Here is a 24,401-nt window from a genome sequence, read left to right as displayed (position 1 = left end):
TGTCGACATCACCAATGGTATAAATAGCTCGAGCCGCGCCAGTTGCTCCAGTTCTGTTTTTCCGATCGCTTCGCTGTTGAGAACGGTGCGCTTCTATTTTCTGTGAAGAAAATGTTGTCATCTTCAACGCCTTCCGACACCCAGGACTGGGTTCAAGAAGTGTGCAGATTGTGGGTCTAATATGTCGATCACCAATCCCCACCAGATTTGTCTCTGGTGTCTCGGTTCCAGTCACCGAACCGACGACCGCGGGTCCTACCAGTCTATGACCGAGACAGCTCTTTGTGAGAGGAGAGGTAAACTGTCAGTGGGGAGGGAGGCCTCAAAGAAGGCTATGTCAAAAAGACACAAGAACGCGACTGATTCTAAGGAATCGGATCGCCATAGGCACTCAAAGAGATCTCGATCTAGGAGTAGATCGAGACACTCTTCGTCATCATCGAAAAAAATGAAGAGGAGACATAGATCTCCCTCATCATCATCTTCTTCTTCAGAGTCGACCGAAGAAATTTGTTGTCCGACTAAATCGTATTCTCCCAGTAAGTGGGAAGAATTCCGCAAAAAGATGATGGAGGTTTTCGAGAATGTGGGCCCGACCCCCTCGGAAGACCCTCGAAAAAGCCATACCAATAAAGTCGCTCCATTGGACGACAAAGGGAAGTCCAAGGCTACCATGGCAAAGACCGGTAGCGTCGAGGAATCCAAAAAAACTCGAGTCGACGTAAAACCGTCAAAGACTCTTCGAGAATCGAGTACTTCTCCAGTGCCATACAAGAAACACAAATCGTCGAAGACTTCGACGACTTCGGCGTCGATAATTTCGACTCCAAAGCCGAAAACATCCTCGACGCCATTATCGAAGTCATCTTTGAAGACCCCTTCAACAACTTCGAAGGATTTGCCAATTCCTTCGAAGCAGATGGAAGAGGAAGGAAGGAGATTCACTCCTTTGCCCAGGTCAGACTTTTTCAAATCTATGTCAGCAATTTATGAAGACAAGGTTACTCCTTTGGGAGTTACTTATGGTACAAGACAAGTTCCTTAGGAACTTATTGACCAGGAATCTAGAATGAGAGACCTGAGTGATACTCTACATTCTGCCAGTGGAGTTGACACATCCCCAGAATTAGAGTTTGCCAAACCTGATCCTGCAGAGCATGCAGATGCTGGGTACAGGGGTCTTATGACCAGGGTAGTTGAATATATGGGTTGGGGTAATACTTCACCCATTTTTTAACAAGATGACATGACGGATATAATCGTTCAAGGGACCTCAGAAAGATCCTGTTCTCCCTTTTCACAGGGCCCTTCAAAGGACTGTGGAGAAAAACTGGGAGAAACCAGAGACTATTGCAGCTGCAAATAGCACTTTTCCAAGAAAATATAGACCAGCTGGAATGGATCCTGAATATTTGAATAAACATCCGACTCCAGAGAGTTTAGTCTTTCAGGCAGCTCCAGCTGTCCAATCCCGAAATAAAAAAATATCACCCCGGAAAACCTGATCCCGCTTATCACACCTACCTTGAATGCCATCCCGGATCACACTGATCCACTCACGATGGTGGACATCTACAATAAAATCATGCTCTCATCCCTTGACGCTATAGCCCCTTTGAAGTTAAAAAAGAGCAAGCCCCGGAAACACATTAACTCCTGGTTTTCGCCTCACCTCAAAGCCCTCAGACAGGAAAAGCGACGCTGTGAAAAAATCTGGCGAGCTACCCCCTCAGAAAAAAACAAAAAAAACTTGAGTAGTCTAGCCTCCCAATATAAAAAAGAAATTATACTGGCTAAACAATCCTCATTCAGCACGTGAATCTCACAAGCTAAATCCAACACTAGAGAGCTTTTCACAATACTTAAAGAGGTTGAATTCCCGATCCAAGTACCTGATTCATGTATTAAAGATAAAAATTGGTGCACGGGCATTCAAAATGCCCTAGCGAACAAAATCTCCTCCCTTAAGACCAAGATAAGCACTAAAAAAGAATCTCTACTCTCCTCCACCAAGCAGAGTACCGTCTCCCACAAAAAGGTTCACCCGACTCAATCCTCCCCCCCAGCGCACTACCCCTCCTTCAACTTCCACAAAGTATCCACCAAAGAGGTAGAAAATACCATTCTCACCCTCAAACCCTCAAACTGCCACAGAGAGCTATGCCCCGCTCAACTGATTAAGGATGCCGCCCGTGATCTCGCACCATTTATTACCAAACTAATAAATGCGTCTTTCACATCAGGCACCGTATCTAATAACTTAAAACAGTCCTGGGTCCTCCCTCTGCTTAAAAAACCGAATCCATCCACCCCAACTAACTACCGCCCTATTACCACAGTACCTTTCCTCCTTAAAATCATTGACAAAATAGCATACCAACAGATCCAAAACTACCTTGAGCACTTCCAGCTCTTAGGCGTCCGTCAATCAGGCTTCAGGCCACAACACGGAACAGAAACCACACTCATAGATCTCAAGGCACAGATAGACGAGTTTAGAGACCAGGGAAAGACAGCATTATTGCTTCTCCATGATCTCTCTGGGGCCTTTGATCTGGTCGACCACAAGATCTTGTGCAACCACCTACAAATAGCTGCCCACTTCTCTCAAGAAGCAACCAACTGGATCCAATCCTTCCTTAATAACCGCACGATGAGAGTCTTCTCATTATCAGCAGCAGCCGACCCTATCCCTATCACGTGCGGCGTGCCACAAGGATCTTGCTTCTCCCCTACACTTTATAACATTTTTACGAAGCCCCTTTTTGATGATCTAGACGATCTGGGTATCACCTACACTAATTACGCCGATGATACCCAGATCCTCATCCCGTTGTCGGGGGATTATGACAAGGATTTGGCCTTCGTTAAGAAAGTGTACCTCATCATCCAGGCATGGATGGCCTCACATGGTCTATGCCTGAATGATGACAAGAATGAACTTCTCATTCTAGGCTCCACACACTACCTCAACAAACTGGGCCACAAATACTCATCATTCATAATTGACTATAACAAAATCATGGTAGCTAAGGAGGTTAAAACCCTCGGATTCTATCTAGATTCCACCCTTACCTTCAACAAACAAGTGAACGCAATGGCCTCCGCCACCTCCTACACTTGTAAACTCATCAGGGCAGCCAAACCCTTTCTCTCCCCCACCAACTGCACCACCTTGGCCAGGGCACTGATCCTGTCCAAGTTAGACTATTGCAATGCCTTATATGTAGGCTGCAACAAATATATCTCTAACAAAATCCAAATCGTCCAAAATAATGCCCTCAGAGCGGCCCTTAGTATCCCGAAGAAAGCCCATATTTCAGATTCCAGAAGATCTGTTAATTGGCTATCCACCAAGGACAAGATATTCCTTAAATCGGTGTCTCTGATTCATAAATGCCTCCACCAAGCAGCCCCCCAATACCTCATCGCCAGATTTACTAGACCTACCCTCTCCCGCCCCTCGAGAACGGCCAACGCTAACCTTCGTCTGGTGCCCAGGTTCAAACGTACTTCATCTGGAGGCAATAGCTTTCCAGTAAAAGCAGCGCAATTCTGGAACTCCCTCCCCCCTACTTGTAGGGAGGACCTACTCTACCACCAGTTCAGAGCCAGGACCGTCCACTGGCTCAAATCTCTCGAATCATAATGACTCTTAGAGACCCAGATTCGCCACTACCATGTGGCTCCTCATTGAATGTAAATATGCTTGTAGTATTGCCCTAATGTACATGCTCTACCCCTACTCATTGAATGTAAATCTGTTTATAGTTTTGCCTTTAATGTACATGTTCTACCCTCCTATTTGGCGTGATACGTCCGGCAATGTAACCCTAGCTGGACCGTCGCCACACTGTATGTAACAAAGCTTTGCAACCCTCTTGCTGCCTCTGCGCCTGGCTACCCTTGGGTTAGGTGTGCATTACAAATAAATAAATACAAATACAAATACAAACATTCTCAATGGACAGTCGTTTTGGCAACCATGACCGGAGATAACCGTAGTGACGGACGCCTCACTCACGGGGTGGGGAGCACACACCAACGATCTAACAATCAGCGGTCGTTGGTCTCCATCGGAGTCCAAACTACACATCAACCTGTTGGAGCTGAGGGCAATCAGACTAGCTCTGAAGGCCTTTCTGCCCTCTGTACAGGGAAAGAATGTCCTGATAATGACTGACAACATGATGGCCATGTGCTACCTCAACAAAAGAGGAGGAGTAGGGTCACTACCACTGTGCAGAGAGGCAATGCAGCTATGGTTCTGGGCAATACAAGAAGGAATCGCTCTATCGGCAATTCACCTAGCCGGAGAGAAGAACACGGCGGCGGACACTCTGAGCAGGCAGAGCACGGTCTCTCACGAGTGGGAGATAGCTCAGAAAGTCCTTCTGGAGATCGTCGCCCTTTGGGGAACGCCTCAAGTCGATCTGTTTGCCACCGCGATCAACCGGAAGTGCGATCAGTACTGCTCAAGGGAATTTCCTCAAAGAGGAGCTCCGGGAGACGCATTCGTAGTGGAGTGAAAATTTCCACTACTGTACGCGTTTCCCCCAGTCCCCGTGATTCCTCAAGTAATCAGGAGGTTGAGAAAGTTCAGGAAAACCATGATCCTAATTGCCCCTGATTGGGCCAGGAGAACGTGGTACCCGGTCCTTCTAGACATGTCCATCTGCCCTCCAAATATCTTCCGCAAAGAGAGGATCTTCTCTCGCAAGAGGAAGGTCGGGCTCTCCATCCAGAGGTCAAGACACTCAACCTTCACGCATGGTTTCTGAGAGGTTGAGATACAAGGATTGGGATCTTCCGGATGACGTAATGGAAATCTTGCTTTCGGCCAGAAGACCAGTAACAAAATCTTTGTACCGATGTCGCTGGAACAGGTTTAGTAACTGGTGCAAAGACAAGGATGTGGACCCTTTTCAGTGTGGCACCCCAATGGTGCTTTCTTTTCTGCTACATCTAGCTAATCTGGGGCTCCAGATAGGAACAATCAAAGGATACCTTGCTACGCTGTCCATTTTCAAGCGCTCCTCGGAAGAGGTGTCATATTTCAAAATACCGTTTATAATTCAATTCTTATAAGGGCTTACTAATGTATACCCTCCAGTACCGTTTCATGTACCAACTTGGGATTTAAATTTAGTACTAAAATTCTTGACTTGCATACCTTTTGAGCCTCTGCATTCATGTCCATTGAAGCTTTTAACTTTAAAAACTGTCCTTCTTGTGGCCCTATCATCAGCCCGCAGGGTTAGTGAACTTCAGGCTCTCTCACGCAAACCACCATATAATATTTTTTATAACGATAAGGTAGTCCTTAAAGTTAAACCTTCGTTCTTGCCAAAAGTAGTCTCGGACTTCCATTTGTCACAAAAAATAGTACTACCAACTTTTTATCCTCCTCCTCATCTGGGCAAGGAAGAGGAGAGATTACACAGACTAGATCCCAAGAGGGCTCTTAGTTTTTACATCTCAAGGATGGCTAAATTGAGACAAGATGACCAACTATTTGTGGGTTACTCTGGTCATAAATTAGGCTTATCTGTAACAAAACAGACCATTTCCCGCTGGATCATATTAGCCATAGTTGAATGCTACAGATTAGCGGGAAAAGAACCACCAGATGGGCTTCGTGCCCATTCTACAAGGGGAATGGCTACTTCTGTGGCTCTAAAGAGAGGAGTCCCGGCAGCAGACATTTGTGCAGCTGCAACCTGGAAAACAACGCATACTTGTGTTAAACATTATTGTTTGGATACTACCTCCTCTAATGAGGGTTTATTTGCCAAGGCAGTTCTGCATTCTGTTCACGAAAACTGAAATTAGTACTCCCGCCTCCAAAATTGATACTGCTATGGGAGCCTATCACAAGATGAGGAATACATGGGAGGACACAATCCATTTGAAGAACAAGTTACTTACCAACTGTAACGTTCTTTCGACTGGATGTTCCTCCCACATATTCCTCATCGACCCTCCCATCCTACCCCACAGTACAGTTTTACATTTCTTACACTTTCCTCTCACGAAGAATGTATCGGTGAGGGTGTTCCTCCTATAAATATTTCATCGAAAAAACAGAACTGAAGCAACCGGCGCGGCTCGAGCTATTTATACCATTGGTGACGTCGACACGGTACGGAACCCGTCAAGGGACAATCGACGCCACGATCTCGAGCACAGCGCCCTCTGCCGAGAATTTTTTTTCCAAAGCAGCGAAGCTGGAGATAACGAATTATCACAAGATGAGCAATACGTGGGAGGAACATCCAGTCAAAAGAGCGTTACAGTTGGTAAGTAACTTGTTCTTCTCTGTCAATGCCGAACATTCCATGAAGACATGGAATAGAGACTCAGGTATCTGTTGTTGTTCACAAAATCGGCAATAGGCTAGTGGTTTTGGGATCTGTCTGGTGATTGCTAATAATTTGCGCGTCCGGAGTTGATTAAGCCGTAGTCTCATAAATTGATCTCTGATAGAGCAATCTGGAAATTGGATCAAGTAGGCTGGGTTAAGAGCACAAATATCTATTTCGCATGTGAGATTCAGCTGATAGGAATTTTTCTCAGCAATCGTTTGTATCCAGTCGTTCAACTGTATTATTTTCTTGGCGCATTTTGGGCATTTGATTAGCATCTCCTGTGTTATCTCATTTGTTGCCATGTGATTTTTGACTGAGGTTTTCCATGCTATAAGCGCGGTGTTAGCGACAGGATTTTCTTTTTCACAGAATATTTTAAAGGCAGGAATCACATCATTGCTTATCATTTTTCTGAAGAAGTCGAGTTGCTTCCGTATAACTATTGATCGCAAGGATTGAGTGGCGACCTCATGACGTATTCTCGTCACTAGAAACGATCTCGATAGTCCTAATATTTTCCGCCAAAAAAGTCCTTCAATCGAAGCCTAGGTAGCTTGATCTAAATTTATCATGGTTTCACTTCCATAGGTAATAATTGCGATTACTTTCTGTTGATAGGTCAGGATCGGTTTCATTGAGAATTTCCCAAACTTTTGATGTGTGCAAACACCCTGACGAGCCGGGGAAGACATCTTGGATTTTAGTTGTGTGATCCAGTTTGTCTCTACTTCCGATTGGTCGACTAGGATGCCTAAGTGTTTGATTTATTTTTCTTGATCAAGTTTTTTGTCGTTCATATAGAAGTTAAAGTCTTAGCTTTTGGTTTTTGCAGGGTTGTCAGGCCCATAATTTTTGACTTGGTCGTGTTTATTTCCAAATCATTTAGTTGCATGCATTTTTGTAGTTCTTTTAGACTTCTTTGCAGCCCAAAAGGGGTTTTGTCAAGAATGACCATATCGTCTGCATACATAAGATGTTGTACCTGTGTGGAGTTAAGTTTAGGCGGATTTGCAAATAGAAAGCGCAGAGCTTCGGGAATATCTGATGTGCATGAATTGAAAAGAGTTGCTGCGAGGGGGTAGCATTGTTTTAATCCATTATCTGACTTTATAGGAGCTGACAATACTCCATCTTACGATAGTTTAATCCGAAATGTTGAATTGCTGTAGAGTTGTTTAATAGGTTCCAGTATATGTGATGGACAGTTCCAGCCTTGTAATTTGGTCCAAAGTTTCTGTCTGTTAACCAAGTCTAACGCCATGTGAAGTTCAATGAAACCTGCAAATATGGCAAAATTGTTGATCAGCGCTTCGTGTTTCCAGAGATTCAGTATCATAAGGTTTACATTAGTACCTGTGTTTTTAGTAAACCCAGTTTGTCTTATGTCGAATCTCCTGGTCTTTTTTATCCACGGGGTCAGATAATTTAGTAGAAGTGTAGCAAAAATTATCCCGATGGGGTCGAGCAACACGATCGGACGGTAGTTGGTTGGAATTTCTTGGTCTCCATTCTTAAATATGGGAATCAAGATGTGTTCTCCATGTATTGGAAATTAGTTTGCACTCCTCAGTGGTAGTAAATAGGTGAGTACATAGAGTGGCCCATTGAGTCAGATTTTTCTTGAGGATAGCATTGCACAGACCGTCGGGCCCCAGGGCTCTCTTTATATTCAGTTTCTTTATAGTTGCCAAGATGATTTCATAATCCCATATGGTCGTCCATGGTGTGTAGTCTTGTTGTTCACTAATTCTTGCCTGATTCATGGGGTTCCGTTTGTATATTGCCTCATAATGGCATGTCCATGTAGTTTCTGAGATCGCCTGGATCCTTTTGTGTTGAATCTCACCTTGGGGATTTAGGAGATTGCACAATCCTCTCGTATTGTTTGATTTCATAAGTTTTATAATAGTTTCTGCATCATTTTGTAACAGCTGAGCTTTTGCATTTCTTGACCAGTTTCTGTATTTTTTCTTTGCTTTGTCTATCAGCTATTTTTCATTGACCAGATTCATTTTTTTTAAATTTCTGCCAGCTTTCCCATTAAATCTTTTTTCTTTTCCGCCAGCAGGGGGTTGAACGAGTGAATGTGCCTTTTCTTGTCAGTGACCTGTGTGTTCATAGTTTGTAGGAAGGGTCTTAGCATCCATTCGTAATTGATTTTGCTCGTACCAGCCCAAAGTGATCCAATATAGGAATTTATTAGTTGATTATTTTTGTTGCCATTAATGTGTATTCTGGACACTGAGCTATTAGTTTCCATCGGTGGTAGAAAGTGTTTCTGTCAATATGTTTGAAGGTTCCCATGTTGTTCTAATAATATGATGGTCACTGTTCTTAGAACTATTATTATCTGTCATCAGTATTTTAGAGCTGAATAACTGTATATAGTCAAGGATGGCTGTAGATGTCCCAGATGTCCATGTTGGTTGAGTCCTATTCGAATTCTGCATTTTTATGAGCTTCAGATTTCTAATGCCAAGTTCTTTGTTCCATATTTTGGCTCGTGGTGACAACTTGTATTTTGGTAGGAGATCTACATTTTTATCAATAGCAGAGAAAACGGTGTCAATGAAATCTTCCGTCTGTATCGCCACAGGATTCCAATAAAGATTGAGAAGTCCTACCTTCTGGATATGAGATGAAGGTTGAGAAGGAGCTGTTCTTGAATCATGACATGGGTATTCACGTGTTGTCAATTGTACCCAAGGATTCAGGTTGATGGTTTCAATTTTGCGTATATTTGCTTCGATTTTGATAAGTGTAAGGAGGCCTGACAATGGTCTTCCTTTTTCGTGATGTATTGCAGGATTCATTGCAATCAGGTATCTGTCGCATCCAGGCAAAGAGGCCATCCAAGTTTCTTGTAGACAAATGAAATAGTATTTCCAAAGGTTATCCGTATTTGTTTGAAAAAGATGCACAAAGCCTCTGGTGTTCCATGAGCAGATTGATGAGGTCTGATTTGGATATGTCGTTGGTGATTGTTTCTTGATATCTAGTTGAGTTCATGGATGATCTTGTGCTTTCAAGGTTTCGCCAAAAAGGTTTTTCCATACAATTCACCAGTGCATAGTGTCTGGTTTCTTTTTCATATAGTCTGTTGTGACAGGAGTTAACTTGTTTATCACTTGATTGGCGCGGCTCATGGACGTTATCCTCCCCATTGTTTGTCTTACTGACTTGTTTTAGTTCAGTCGGATCATAAGATTGTTCCCCTTTGTTTGTTGTCACAAATGTGCAGTTAAATCCACGTTTTAGGAGTTGTGCTGCTTCCTCTAGAATTCTTTCTATGGTTTCTATGGCATTAAATTGTACAAGAACTTTATCCATTGTGCTGTCGTTAATGAGCGCAACTAGCTTCATAAGTAGCTTATAAATAGGTAGGAGAATACACTGCCGCCAGGATTCAGGCATTTGTCGCTCCTCACAAACTCTACCAAACAAGACATAAAGAAAGCGCGGCCGTAGACCATCTGGACCTGGTGCTCAAGATCCCTTGAGTTTCTTGATGATATGTTCAATAAATTCTACTGTGAACATCAGTGACCATTCACCAACACCATAACTACCCCCTGGTTGGGATTCGTCTTTTCTGACTTTGTCCCCTAAATAGAGGAGCCAATCTTTTTTCCTGTATGGGATTTACGGAATGTCTCTGACTATCCCCTTTTGCACGAGATGGGATTTTCCATATATGGCCACTCTTTTTGCTCCGCAAAGCGCCAATCGTATCTTGCCAGTGAATATTTCTAGTTGAAGTACGCCAATGTTTTAGCCATCCTCGATATTCAGCTTTTATTACTTTGGCCTGATATCTTTTATCGCTCTGCGCGCAGCCTCCCATATAGATTTTCCGTAATGTACTTCTCATTAGGTGATTAGCATCAATAATAACTGCATCAAATTTATTGGTGTGATTTTCAATTATAACCAGGTTTTCTCTCTGGCATAAGACGCCAAGTTTTTCACCCAGCTTTCTATTTCATTTCCGTTTGCGTCTGTCATCCACCACTTATCTTGGGCAATTGCCTTATTAAAATGCTGGTTAGTCCTTGTGACGTGTTTTGCAGTCCAGCTAATTCGGTTTCCTGCATGATTAACAAAAATCCCACTACAACAGCTTTTTTCCTGGATTTTTTGTGAAGAACCAGGGTCAATGTTAAAATGGCATTTATTTTTTATTTTTTATTTAATTTGCATTTTTAAAGCGCTCACACAACCCAGGGGCATCGAGGCGCTGTTACAGGAATATGTCTCTCAGTTGTGTATTTATAACACACCAATACCCAGAGGTTTTTTAAGCGCGGACCCAGGGATCGAACCTGTGTTGCTTTGTGTCGTCTTGTTTCCAAGGCGCGAGCACTTTGCCGCTGAGCTATCCTCCCGGGATGATCGTTGAAACTATTTTGTTCAATTTTAAGTTCTCTAGTTTTCAACATGCAGGCATTATTGCAGAAGAAGTAATCTAATGTGGCTCTACTCTTATATGAGCATCAGGTATACTTTCCCGGCATGTCTCCCTCTGTCCTCCCATTTAACAGGGTGAGCTCCCAGGTTCAGAGAAATTTTATCCAATTTTTGGACACTTTAAAATTACCATCTTTCTGCATCATTTGGCATGTTTTCATTACATGTCTACATAGGGGCTTTCTTTATTATCTGTAAATCTAGCGTTTAGGTCGCCTCCAACTAACATTATCTGCACATCCCCCTGCCCTGAGCCAATGGTCAGAAGCTCACCCAATGCTTCCTGTATGTCTTCTAGGTTATGAGTATCGCGCGTAACATACATGTTCACAATCACCATTTTGAGTTCCTTTTCTGCCCCCTGGAGGGTTAACTCTACTCCCATCATGGAGTAATTTGTTGGTTTGAGTGCCAATGGCGAATGCCCACTGTATGGCTAATACCTATCACAAGCCCCCACCCCCATAGGGCCTACCCTGGGGGCCCCGGTTTTCTCTGACTTGGTATATTTTATATCCCTCTATAACCAGGGGGGATTCAAGCCATGTCTCCTGTAGCAGGAAAATGTCCACACCTGCAAGTAGTTTGGCCAAGCCTTCCTTACCTGCAATGTGGGCATAGCCTCTTGTGTTCCAACTAGCAATTTACAAATTCAGGGGGCCATTTGACCAAGCTCGACAGGAGCGTGAGGGGCAAATCTGCTAGACTCATCCCGATTAGAGTCAACTTGGTATCCCTGACTCATGACTCGTCGAAACTATGAGCTTAAAACCTAAAGATCTCAATGTATAAGCACATGTACACAGCAACAAGACAATTGCGGTGGAAACAAAATGTATCAAAGCCCAGTTTTCTGCACTTTACCATACAGGTAGGCCCATTTGGAGCATATTTTTACAACTGATAGATGTCCTACTTAGAATGGTAGACCAAAGGCGAAGGAACGCTGCATGGTTTAAGAAAGGGCTATCCGCATAGGGCTTCAATTCTTTGAGTTTTATCAATGCGCCCAGAGACGACCACTCTTTGCGTACAAAAGTAGTGGGTGGTAAATTAAAAGTGGGGGGGGGTATGGAGGAGGCGAGGAGTATGCAAACACTACTTATTTTATACACAAGGCTGGGGTTTTGCTCTCTTGGTACATAGTAACATATGTGCAAGGTAACGGTCTACTGCTCGCCCCATTCTCCATTCCACACCTTTTGTCACTATGTGTGAACCTTGGATGCCTAGCCTTAGTTGATAATGGGTCTTTCCTACTGGACACCCTTCAAAAGGTCATAAAGGGCCCCCTGGTCTTTGTTTCAACAGAGGCCCCTTGGGTAGGTGCACAAGGAATATTTAAAGGCACCACAACGGGTAAGTTGGTTTTGCCGGCCCATTCATCCAATGGGCCAGTCAGAAAGACGTGTCTTCTAGATCCGTCTCCCTGGCCAATGCTGACCAGCTTCAGGCTCATGTTGTAATTCTTCTGGCTTTTGACTTTATTTCTGGTATGTTTATGAGGTGGAAGCGGCAAATTCGGGAAGGTATCGGTTTTGAGGAATGCAGCATAACTACCTTCATTCCCTTGTCCTGTTTTTCTTCTCTTTCCATCATTGATAATTCGTTACATAATGCATCCAGTCAGTCATCTTAGTTTTTTCCGCAAAGATGGTCAAAGAATCAGAGTTGGGGTCAGTTGTTGTTTGAGAAGAAATAAGTTCCTCCAATGGCATCTCCTGAGTTGCCTCTGGCATAGTTTTTATAACTTCAGGGTGTGAGTCCAACGTGAAGTCTGCAATTTTGTCTATGAGAGATTTCAACTTTCTCCAGCATGGGGTCTGGCATGGATTCACATGCTCATGAATATTCCCCGTCGTCAGGCTGGGAATCCTTGGTAAAGAAAAAATCAGTTTAATTTTCGTTTCTGAACTGTCTTTCTCCTAATACCCAATCACTGGTCTTTTACCACACGTTCAAGTGTTGGGAGTCCTCGTGCTGTAGCTCTCGAGGTTTTACTGCGTTTTGCGAATTTTCAAAGAAATTTCATCTCATTTTTCGGTCAATCGAGCCTCAGGCTCCACCGTTTCTCCTTCCGATCAACGGGGACCCGTTTCGGATTCTTCAACGCCCCTCAAGTGCAGAAGTTTTGTCGAGTTTCACTTCTCGGAGGCTTCCGGAAGATCTTTGAGGCCTACCCTGCGTGGACATGGCCCAGGAAAAAGGAAACACGATGCCCGGACCCAAGCTCTTCAGGCGCTGCCCTGGATGTGGACTGCAGAATGTCTTCAAGTAAGATGAACATTCTCGATGTCTCTACTGCCTTCATGAGGACAAAACGCACGTGGAGAAGGACTGTGCGTTTTGCAAGAACATGTCCGAGCGGACGATGAGGGATCATTGTGCCCGCCTCACCAACTGGCTGGAGGGGAAAAGCCCAGCAGCGGATGAGAAAAAGAAGTCGTCTGAGCGGTCTTCTAAGGTCTTTGAGGGCGCCCCAACAAAAGGCTAAGCACTGCGAGTCTGCAGGCACCGGGGGCGCTGAACGGCCGGGCTCCTCGGCTGCCAGGCAGGGCGCAATTTCACTGACGCCTTCAACCACAAGCCAACACTCTGGCTCAGGGATGAGGAAAGCGGAGAACCCGGGTAAGCTTCGGGAGAAGTCCAGTCGATACCGACAACAGCCGAGGGGGAGCGAGGTGGTGACCCTCCCCTCAAGGTGAAGGCCTCAAGCGCCTCCAAGATCATGCAGGCCTTGATTCACCCGACTAAGGCCTCTATGGAGGGAGTCGTGGCAGCCCTGGCGAAGCCTGTGGAGGCTACCCCAGTGGAGGCGACCTCGGGGCCTAGAGTGTCCCTGCCACCGCAGAGGGAATCTTCTTTCCAGCTCATCGATAAGACCCCCGTGAAAACCCTGGTGGGAAAAGAGGGGGGGGCAGTGGCCATTACAGACACGGATAGAGCCTTTGCAGAAGAACTGGCTGGAGTCGTAAAGGTCCTGAGCAGGAAGTTCGAGGAGGCCCGGTCCCACGGGAAGGATCCCAAAGAGGCAGACCAGGAAAGCGACGGTTGTGGCGATGAGGAACACGTGGAAGCGGAGGATTCCACTCCCCAACCGTCGCGCCCGTTGTTAGGCAGAATCCTGTGCAGTGCCCTTAGGGGCCACTAGACACAATTAAGACTACAGGTGGCGATACAAGTTATGATATGATATGATATGGCATTTATAACACGCCTATACACAAGCGTTTTGCCTTTGGTACAAGCCTGTATTACTATGTCATGGTGGTAGCAGTGGCGGAGCAGCCAGGCTTATCTCAAGAGTATATGAGCAATAGCAGAGATTACACAAAGGGACCACAATTACTGTGACTCAAGCAAACACTGACTCAAGGTTTCAGGTAGAAAAATTTAAGTACATTTATTTTTAAACCATTCGTTATAAACACAACACTTCTATTAAACTTCAATAAAAACCACAAGTTAAATATACTACAACTAACCAGTTCACTTTGTACAGTAAGGCTCAAGGTAAGTACCCTGTGTTGGAATGAACCGGTGTTAGTTAGGCACAAAAACACGTTACCGCGGATATGAATGCGATCACTTTTTGACAGTTCGATCTACTAAACAAACGCGTATCCGTGACATGAAATGATACTGGGGCAAAAACACATTTAGCACCTGAGATACCCAGAGGGAGTTGGAGGCAGAAATCACAGGCAATATTTTGGTTAGACAGGCAGAATCAAGAAACGCTCAGAGACAGGAGTTCAAAAGTCAAAGGGCCGGAGCCAGGGTCGAAGACACCGGGGCCAGTTGCCGAAGATCACACAGTCTAAGAGTTCACGATTCAACAGAGCCAAAAGTACTTCGATATTGTCAATGTTCGGAAGCAAAAGTTATAAGGTGGAGGGAAGACAAGGTCAAGCCTTGGAAATGAAGAAAAAGGGATTCACCCAGTTTCCTCAACAGAACACAGTACCTTGTTCCAATGGTGCTGCTGGTTCCCTGGCAGTTGTCCCTGTTGGTTTCCCGCAGACCCACAATTCCTGGAGCTTCGGCGAGAAGGAGGACGTCTGAAGAGGGTCTGCACCACACAGGGATGAGGCCGGCAGTGACACGGAATAAAAGGTGCGCTCCTTAAAAACAGGAGAGGCTCTTCAGGTGGCTATCCTGACCACTACAGCAGTGTGCAGTGTTTTCGACCACGGAAGAGGATCCTCTGGCTGTAGAAGATGAGCTGGTTGTCCCCACCAAGCTCAAACGAAGAAGACTCCAGAGTGGATCTTCTCTGAGTCGTTGAAGGGCAGATGGCTCAGGACTGCAGCAGGGCTTCACCAGGACGGGGTAGTTGCAGCAGCTGTCGTTCTCTCCGCTTCTCTTCGGTTCCTTGTAGTTCCAGTGGCGACTTTCTGACCTCTAGCCCAAGAGACCTGCCTTTTATGCGGAAAAACCCCATTCACACAGCCTGGCTTTCAATCACCCAGCAGGGGGGTTGTCAAGCCCGGACAACTACCCTGGCCAATCATGATAAAGTGGGACTTGGGTTTCCTAGGATACCCTGTGCAGGAGGTGACTCCCTCACATTCAGCCCACCTAGACACCCATGCGCCTTGAGGAGGGCTTCTGGGCAGAAGCCCGCCAAAAGACAGTGAACAAAGAAGGCGCACCTAGTTTGCCGCGCAAAGTAAAACACAAGAAGGACTTTAACAAAAAGAAATTGTGAATAAAACCAACCGGAGCCAAAAGAAGGACGACTTGGTCAAGCGGGTTTATGTTTTAGGCTAATATAATAGCCAAGAACAGTACCACGTTTATCTAATATAATCGCGGTAGAAATGTTAGGGTAGATACCACTGCCACCAGCCAAGTCTAAATGTTAAACGATCGAAATAATGCTCTAGGACGTAGAGATAAAAAAGGGATACAAGTTAACCCTTTCCAGTACTCCATGGAAGATGGGGTGTACTAGATCTGTGGTAGATTGACTGAGTAAAGTTAATGGTAACTTTGCCCTTTTCTGGGGGACAGTAGTCGCCTCAGAAATGGAGTTGAGGAAAGTTTCAAAGACAACCCTGTGCCACGGCACTGAAGGTGTTGTGTGACACACACAAAGAAGGGGGCTACTGAAGTGGTGTACTTCAGAGTCCACATTCACAAAAACATATGTAAACACATAGCAAAACACAGGTAACAGTGGGGGAAAAGCTCTCACTCTTAACAGGTGGAAAAAAATAAACTCCAGAAGTCCAGCAAAGCTGCTGGGGGACTCACTAGGTGAGGGAAATTAGCCATAAATGGGAATTCTCCCTAACACCCGTCGCAGCCGGTCCCTGGGCCACAAGACAACTCCGGGGCGATTTTGATGGCGATCCAGGCCTTGTGTACCGAGATGAGGACAAGGTTGCCCTTACCACCAACGGACGACCCAGCGGAGCCTGGACCGTCGGAAAGCCCTCCAAGCAAGCAGAGGAGAATTCATCCAACCCCTCCTTTCCAGCCTTCTCGGCCCGCGCAGCCTTCTTCCCCGTCTCCTGAGCCGAGGGATGATACGGGAACAGACACAGCTACGACAGGGACAGATGACGACGATGGTGACGACGGGATGGACCTTCCATCACCACCTGCTCGGGCCTCCCCGTCCGACGAAATTGGCTCCTTCCACGCCATGATCGCCAGGGCATCCAATGTCTTCCAGCTCTGCCCCGTGGAAGAGAAGAAGGAAGGTTTCCTCTATCAACGACGGGAGGCATGGGCAATGCTTTCTCGTTCCCCTGGGATGGCCTGTTCCTGTATGTGTTCCCTCCGTTGCCGTTCCTGCTGCGACTCTTCAACCAACTCAAACGGTCCTGTGCAGGATGATCCTCGTCGCACCGGCGTGGCTGAGGCAGATCTGGTTCGTGGACCTTCTGGACATGTCAGTGTCCCCCCCAGTCAAACTGCCGATAGATGTGGATCTCCTCGTCAGAGAAGGAGGCGCCATCCTCCACCACGACCCGGCGTCGCTGAACTTGCAGGCCTGGCTCCTGCAGCGCTAGAGTTTGGAGGGCACGATATCACGGCGGACTGCAAGGAGGTGCTTGCAAAGGCCAGGGCACCCTCGACTCTCAAGTGCTATGGACACAAATGGAGGAGATTCTCTGTCTGGTGCAGTGCACAGAAGATTAACCCTCTGCGGATTACGGCCCCTCAGGTGCTGCCGTACCTACTGCCGCTGGCCAAGATCCATCTAGCTGTGATTTCCCGCTACTCCAGGACCCCGGGGCGATCATCTCTCTGGTCCCATCGCCTGATGAAGGAGTTTATGAAGGGACTGTTCTGGTCATTCCCGCCGGTGAAGGCTCCAGCCCTGGTGTGGGAGCTCAACATGGTGCTGTCCAGGCTCATGGGTCCGCCATTCGAGCCGCTGCATTCGACACCGTTGAAGTTACTGTCGTGGAAGATGGCATTTCTTTTGGCCATCACCTCCGCACGACGAGTGGGAGAGATCCAGACCCTCTCCTGTAAACCTCCATACTGAATTTTCACGATACAAGGGTGGCGCTGAGGAAGCACCTCTCCTTCGTGCCCAAGGTTCCGTCGGACTTCCATCTCAACAAGCCCTTGTTTTCTTCCCATCACGTTCATCGCCGGTTGAGAGCACTTTGCACTCACTGGATGTATCTAGAGCACTGAAGTTCTACGTGGACCGCACAAAGAGTTTTTGGATGACATCACAGCTGTTTGTGAACTTTGGAACTGTGAACCAAGGGAAGGCCCTCTAGAAGGCTTCCATTTCCAGAGGGCTGTCCGGCTGCATCATGCACTGTCACCGGTTGGCAAACCGACCGTTGCCCGGCCGTCCGAGAGCCCATTCGACCAGAGCGATTGCTGCTACCACGGCGTTCCTATCTGGTGTGCCCCTGCTGGACATCTGCAGGGCTGCTACATGGAGGTCGACGCACATCTTCACGAGTTTATACTGCGTCGATCGGGATTCCACGGAGGAGTCCAGAGTCGGCCAGGCAGTGCTGCGCAAACTTTTCGCCTGAAGGTGGGCTTGGTGAGGAGGTAAGACATGCTTAATGTTGAGTGATGACATGCTTAATGTTGAGCCTTGCCACCTCCCATGGTTGTTCATGTGTGTACTGCTATGTATTCTTGTATTCATGAACATGTGAATCCATGCCAGACCCCATGCTGGAGAAGGAACAAGTTACTTACCATGGGTCTGGTATGAATTCACATGCGAACCCTTCCTCCTACCCCTCTGCGGCTCTTCACTTGGTCATACTTCCACTTTACGTGCTACCAAATCTGAAGATGGCTGCCAGAGGAGGGGCTCAGGTAGAGGGCAGTCATTGGCTCGGGGCAGTATGACCCAGAGACCAGTGATTGGTTATTAGGAGAAAGACAGTTCAGAAACGAAATTGAAACTGATTTTTTCTTTACTGAGGATTCCCAGCCTGATGACGGGGAATATTCATGAGCATGTGAATCCATGCCAGACCCATGCTGGAGAACAACAGTTACAGGTAAGTAACTTGTTCCGTAGTCGATCACCCGCCGTATCAATGCAAAGGGTATACAAACTTTCAATTTTTACTGACAAAGTTGCCATTTTTTGCATGATAATTGCCACATCTGAGTCTGTGTTGTGATCTGATGCAAGACTCAAAATGGTCTTTTCCAACACGTCATTGATCACGTCGTCAATATCCTGTTTACCAAATCAGACAGATTTGGAGTGTTTGAGAGTCTGGCTGTCGTAGGATTTTCGTTTAAATACAGATTTGGCCCCACAGAATTTTGTTTAAAGGATCTGCACATCTTTAACAATGACCTGTTATTATCTATTGAGGAAATAGGGCTCATAACGTGTTTGTCGAATTCTTCACAGTTGGCACAGTCTGAGGTTTTACAAGATTTCTCTTTACTAGGGTTCATCGTTTGTGCTTCTGTTTATAAAGCACTGTTGGAAGTAAGGAAACAGGTTGCACATTTGTCACCAGAGATAATGGTAAAGAGATTCTTCTTCTATTTACTACTTCATAGAAGCCCGTAAGTAGTGTTTGGTTGTGGCTTATGTTTAGCCCACTAGGCTGTTGTGTGCCCTTCTCGTGTTCAGGAAGAGGTAGATAGGATTTCACATTAGTCGTACAGCAGCAAGTGGTTTTGTCGAGATTTCTTGTACTACTGCGCAGACCCGGTCCACGCTGGTTTGTGGCTTTCTCTGTGGGGTGGAGACAACCCATGTTGCAAGATTTCAAATACGAATATTGCCAGCCACCAGAACAAGAAGGCAGCGAGGAAAAGCCAAGAATAAAGAGGGCAACAAAGCAAGAGCAATCGAATAGAAGGCCAGAAGAAAGATTAAAAAGGGGGGGCTCAAAGGCACCGAGGCCAAGCAGTCACCTCGCTGATTGCAGCGCAGCTATGATTTTTGTGCCAAGAAGCGCAACCGTTTATGATCAACTAGCCTCTTATATTCTTGTTTTGTGCCAAAGAAACAGCTGTCCACTAAGTCCCACCAACCTCCTGGGCAGAGGAGGAGGTTCAAAGGCTTAATGGCCCACAGTCACTTCCCTCCAGGTGTAGGTCGTAGTAGTTTGCGGCTTTGTTAGAGTCAGTCAGACCCACCAGTTGTGGGTGTCTAAGACCCACAACTCAGATTTTCACTCATGGTAATAAATGGAGGGCTGTGGGCACTTTACTACGAGGCACCTCACCTTCTTACAGTCGTGTAGAATTCAAGTCTTCTTCCATAATAGGGGTGGTCCCAGTCTGCACGGGCTGCAGAGAGCTGTCACTCTGCTTCTGCTACCCAGCGGTGACAACGCCGCCACACCGCCGAAGACCGCCAAAGACTCTGCTAATTCTGCAGCGCTCCGCTTGGAGTTTGAGTCTATGTAGTGGTGGACGACTCCTCCCCTCACCGTCAACCAAATGAAGAGAGCAAACGGGCTCTGCTTCCACAAGTAAGCCGCCAAAGACTCTGCTGACTTGTAACTTTGGTGTCAGTGTCATACTTGTGATACCATGCCTCCCTTAGGATCACCGAACGCAAATCGAACATTAGATGCAAAAACACAAAATCTCCCATAGCTACACACTTTACTGAAAATCATCATTCAGTAGCTCAGGTCAAACTCCAAATCTTGGAAGTTGTCAAGAAACCATACAGAGGAGGAGACTATCAATCCACCCTTTCCCGCACGGAAAGGTTTTGGATACACCTCCTAGACACTTTGAACCCGAAGGGGCTTAATGAAGAGTTCTCCCTTAAATGCTTCATCTAATGATGATTTGGACATTGATTCATATACAGGAGCGATTGGTGTTGATTAAAAGTTAACTCCAGATTAGTAGACTTGCGATATAGTAATCATAGAGTACTGTATAGGATATTTGACTGTAAGAAAAGGTGGAACATCTGTTAAATTAGCATCAGTCCGGGTAATGTTCACCAGCCCACCAGTAAGAATAAATGGATTGGAACATTTAGCACATGAGCAGAGATGATTGATAACAATTCAAATATTTGCATAATCTTTGCTGTCTAAATCAGAATGCCTTTGATGCAGTGATATATTGAAGATACACCAACACTCATGTAGCGTTAGCTATTGTCTATTTTGATATGCAATGATCGTTAAGCAATACAAGATTTCCTTAATTATAAGTTGAAGATTGTCTGTAGAAATCATGATTGTTGTTGCATCATGGATTAGCATCACGTGAATTTTTGGATTAGAGCACACTGGCATTTATATTTAGTATGAACACGCTTACTAGCACATAGTACAATATGGTGCCCATGTTAGACCTAGGCTGACCGAGTACCAGGGTGTTTACAGCATTATGCGGACTGTGTTTAGTCCTTCTTCAGTTGCCATGACTTCCATTTCGCATATGGGGGACAGGGTCACGCGACCATCTTCTGGCGTCCTGCAGGGTTCCCTTGACAACTCAGAAACCCACTAGCAGTGGTCGAAGTGAGCGGGAGCGGTCGGGAGCGGTGCTCCTCTACTTTTTTAAATTATCTTTTACAGCTCCTATACTTTTATTTTAAAAAGGAACCGTTCCGGAATGGATTCGTTTTAAAATAAAAGTGTAGGAAGATGTTCAAACTTGCACTTTCAATGCACTGCACTGAAAGTTCCCGTAAACAGCAGGTGCAAGTGTTTGGGGGTGTGTATTATGTGTGGGAGGGGATGTGGTGATGGGGAGTGGGTGCAGGCCAGCAGGGAACATAGTTCCACTACTTCTTTTCGTACACTTCGACCACTGCCCACTAGGGAGCGCGCAAGGGTCTCAGCTTCCTCACATGAGAATACACGCACAACTTGTTCAGCGCGATTGAAGAAGATATTTACAACGGACGCTGCATCATTATCCCGTCCTTGAGTAGAGGCATTTAGTTACACAGGTGAAAGTCACGTCGGATTCGAACATCAAATTCTTATAAGAGATCGCTTGTAGAATAGAAGGACATTTAGTGACCACGTATTTGATACATTCTTTGTAGACTTTCATCACAGATCTCTGCTGTGCTTGCACCAGAGATGGGAGAACGGAGTAAGGACTAGAAATCAGAAGGGCGTAGCGCATTGGAATTTTTTCCATCATCCTCACTGTAGCAGAGGTGCGCCCGCATTATAGACATTATTATTATGTTTCTCAAATCTTTTTACTCATCCGACAATGAATCTTTAGCGAATGTATACATTGGGAGACAGTGTGAGCAACATCATTATTATCGTTAACAGATCACGGGCACATTGCATTTGCTGCCACTAGGGAGACTTAGAAACTGGTGTGGAGGTGGCAGCAGCAAGCAGTCTCGAAAAAGGGAGTTTGGGAATAGAAGATTGTACCACTTGGATCTGGTGAGACCAATAATGTTGACCCCAGAGGGATGTATATATCCGGCATAGATACATTTTTAAATGCTCTGTTTTCAGGAGGTTTCACATCTCAAGACAGCATAGTTTTCCAGCCTTGCGAACATAGTACCAGAACACAGGATTTTAACACTTCTAGAAGAAGTTCTTCAGGCACTCAAATAAAGGTATGCCTATTACACTGTGAAATTGTGCCGTGGGCTGTTTAGATACAGGACCACAATAATACACAGAGATAAGTGATATTAGATATTAAGTACTGGAACATAGGAAATACATTAGGACTCAGGATATCTGTAATTGTTTCAGTTTTGTTTTCACTACGTAAGGCAGTAGCATTCTCGAGGGTAGAACGCCACCCTCCATTAGAGGGATCAGTCTTAGACAGATGATTTTCCTTTTTTTCTTGATGCAAAAACAGCCATGGTACTTCATAACCCCTCATACTATTGTATTCTCCCTTGCAATTGTTTAAGCGTTGAAGTCAAATATGCTGTACCTTTTTAAATGTGTTCCACCATTGATTCCTTAAAACAGACTGTGCTTTTTCTAAATCTCTAATTTCTGATTATAAGGCAAAATGCTTACAGACTTTTCTCTTACGTTGTTATTTTACAGTTCAACTTTGGCTCAAGAAGAAGAGTTGGTTAATTCGAAACGCGTCAGCTGTTTAATTTGAACTTTATACATATATTGATGAAATTGTTCACACAAGCCGTTTATTTGGGACTTTGTATCTGCATTACAAAGGAAAACAATTTCTTTTCACATTAAATAACTATTTTTTATCAAATGAATAACCAGTGTGTTGTTGACATTAATAATTGATGAGCGTTAGAATCATTATTATTTTTGAATAATTAGTATAACCGTCTGAAAACGGAATAGTAATAGTGTGCAGGGGACGGGAGGGTTCCTACTTTTGGATTCTCTTCTTTTCTTTACATATGTGTGTTGGTGGTCTTGTGCCAGGTCCACTTTTCCTCCCCCGCACGTTAAATATTTGATGAATAACTATATAGGCTCGGATTGAAAACTTTAACATACACATTTTGGAATGCTCTAACAATCCCCGTTCACCATGCCTCCTTTACACAGGATAAAAGCATACAGAGACTTTACCAGATGTCCTCTCAGACATGGGTTCTTCTGCTGTGGCTCCGACTAGCGAAATACATGGTGTCATCGGAAAGCTACGGGTAGGGTCACACATGGCACCAAGAGTAAGTCCAGGCCCTTCATGAATGTTGAATGTATTTAAATTGAGACCCCTCTGGCAGCTAGAAAGTAGGTGATAGGGTCATAGATGCATGTCCATATGGGATTTATAAAGCATAAAAATAGCTGGGAATGAATGGAGCGCTGTACGAAGTTTAGGCACCCAGCGTATTACAAGTAGAGTGCATAGGTTGCAGAGGATCTGAGATGAGTGGGGGAGAAATGGGGTTGAGCAGAGCAATCAACCATTGGCGAGTTGTTCTTTGAAGTGTAGTGTTTCAGGTCCTTCCTGTATGGTAGGATGGTGGAGGCCAGTCTTATATGCATTGGTAAGCTGTTCCAGAGACAAGGTGCATAGCAGAAAAAGGCCCTTTTCCTGGTGGTTTGTTCCCTCATGCCGTATTTTGTTTTTAGCCTGTTGATGTTCTGGCATCTGGTAGTGCACTGGCCGCTGGAGATGGCGTGTGTCTGTCCAAGTAGAGGGATGTTTTGGCTGTGACTGCTTTGTTGGTCATACAGGCAGTATTGGCTTTGATGGATGCTTGCAGGGGTATACAGTGCAGCCCCTTGAGGATGTGGTCAAATATATTTAATCCTGTGATTAGGCTTGATGGACGGCTTCCTGAGGGGCAATGTTTGTCATCTCGGACTCTTGCAAGTAGGGCATTGCTACCATCCAGGTGGGAGATGACCAGGGCTTAGACAACTATTCTGAAACTTGGGGCAAGGATAAAAGGTTTGAATTTGCAGAGCATTGCAAGCTGGTACCATGCTGCATGGATGTTCTTAGCAATGTGTATTTTGAAGGATAGGTCGCAGCTCATACTGAAGCCGAGAAATTTTACACCGGGTGTTAGTAGGTGTGTGAATACTTCAAGCTTTGTTAGTCAGAAAATTCTGGACCGGGGAATCGATCTAACCAAGTCTGAATATTTTCAGAAGGAATAGCTTATTTGCCTTCACCTCAGAGGGGGGGCAGGGATACTGGTTACTTTGGGGATTATTTATCTTGAGCCAGAGAGCTTTTTACTGAAGACCTATCTTAGGGTTAGAGAGTCTTCAAGACTTGCAAGCGGTTTGGAGACATCTCATATGATAGTACTTCTGAAGAATGTTCCTATTTGGTGTGAATGAACCCAGCGTAAATCATCGGATGTGACAGTACTAGGTGCACTTTAAAATATTACAATAAGGAGTCTGATAGGCTGCTTAGTGTCCTTGTGATAACATTTGATTTTTGCTCTTGGCATTGAAACTCTTTAGTGCTAGAGAAATTTCTTTTAGAATATTGAAAATCGTAATTAATGAATTTGCTATGGCTGTGAGCTGTCACCTCATGGGAATTTAATTACTATAGCTAATGATGTGGCTGTTCACATCCTTAGCACTAAATGGGATATGCATCTTATTATGGAAGTTTTGGATAAGTCTGTTTTTTTGTCTGAGTAATAGATCAAATTATACTGAGGAGGTATATGCC

General features: G+C 45.1%; 1 protein-coding gene across 5 annotated transcripts in view; it reads left to right on the top strand.

The window, feature by feature from the left end:
* FNDC3A (fibronectin type III domain containing 3A) overlaps window positions 1–24,401 on the top strand; it is a 3,436,199-nt gene that overhangs the window by 2,842,419 nt on the left and 569,379 nt on the right. The window lies entirely within an intron of this gene.

The sequence above is a fragment of the Ambystoma mexicanum genome, chromosome 7q (genome assembly GCF_040938575.1).
Source record: "Ambystoma mexicanum isolate Mex_15411 chromosome 7q, UKY_AmexF1_1, whole genome shotgun sequence".
Lineage (NCBI taxonomy): Eukaryota > Metazoa > Chordata > Amphibia > Caudata > Ambystomatidae > Ambystoma > Ambystoma mexicanum.
This window is presented reverse-complemented; position numbering and strand designations above follow the sequence as displayed.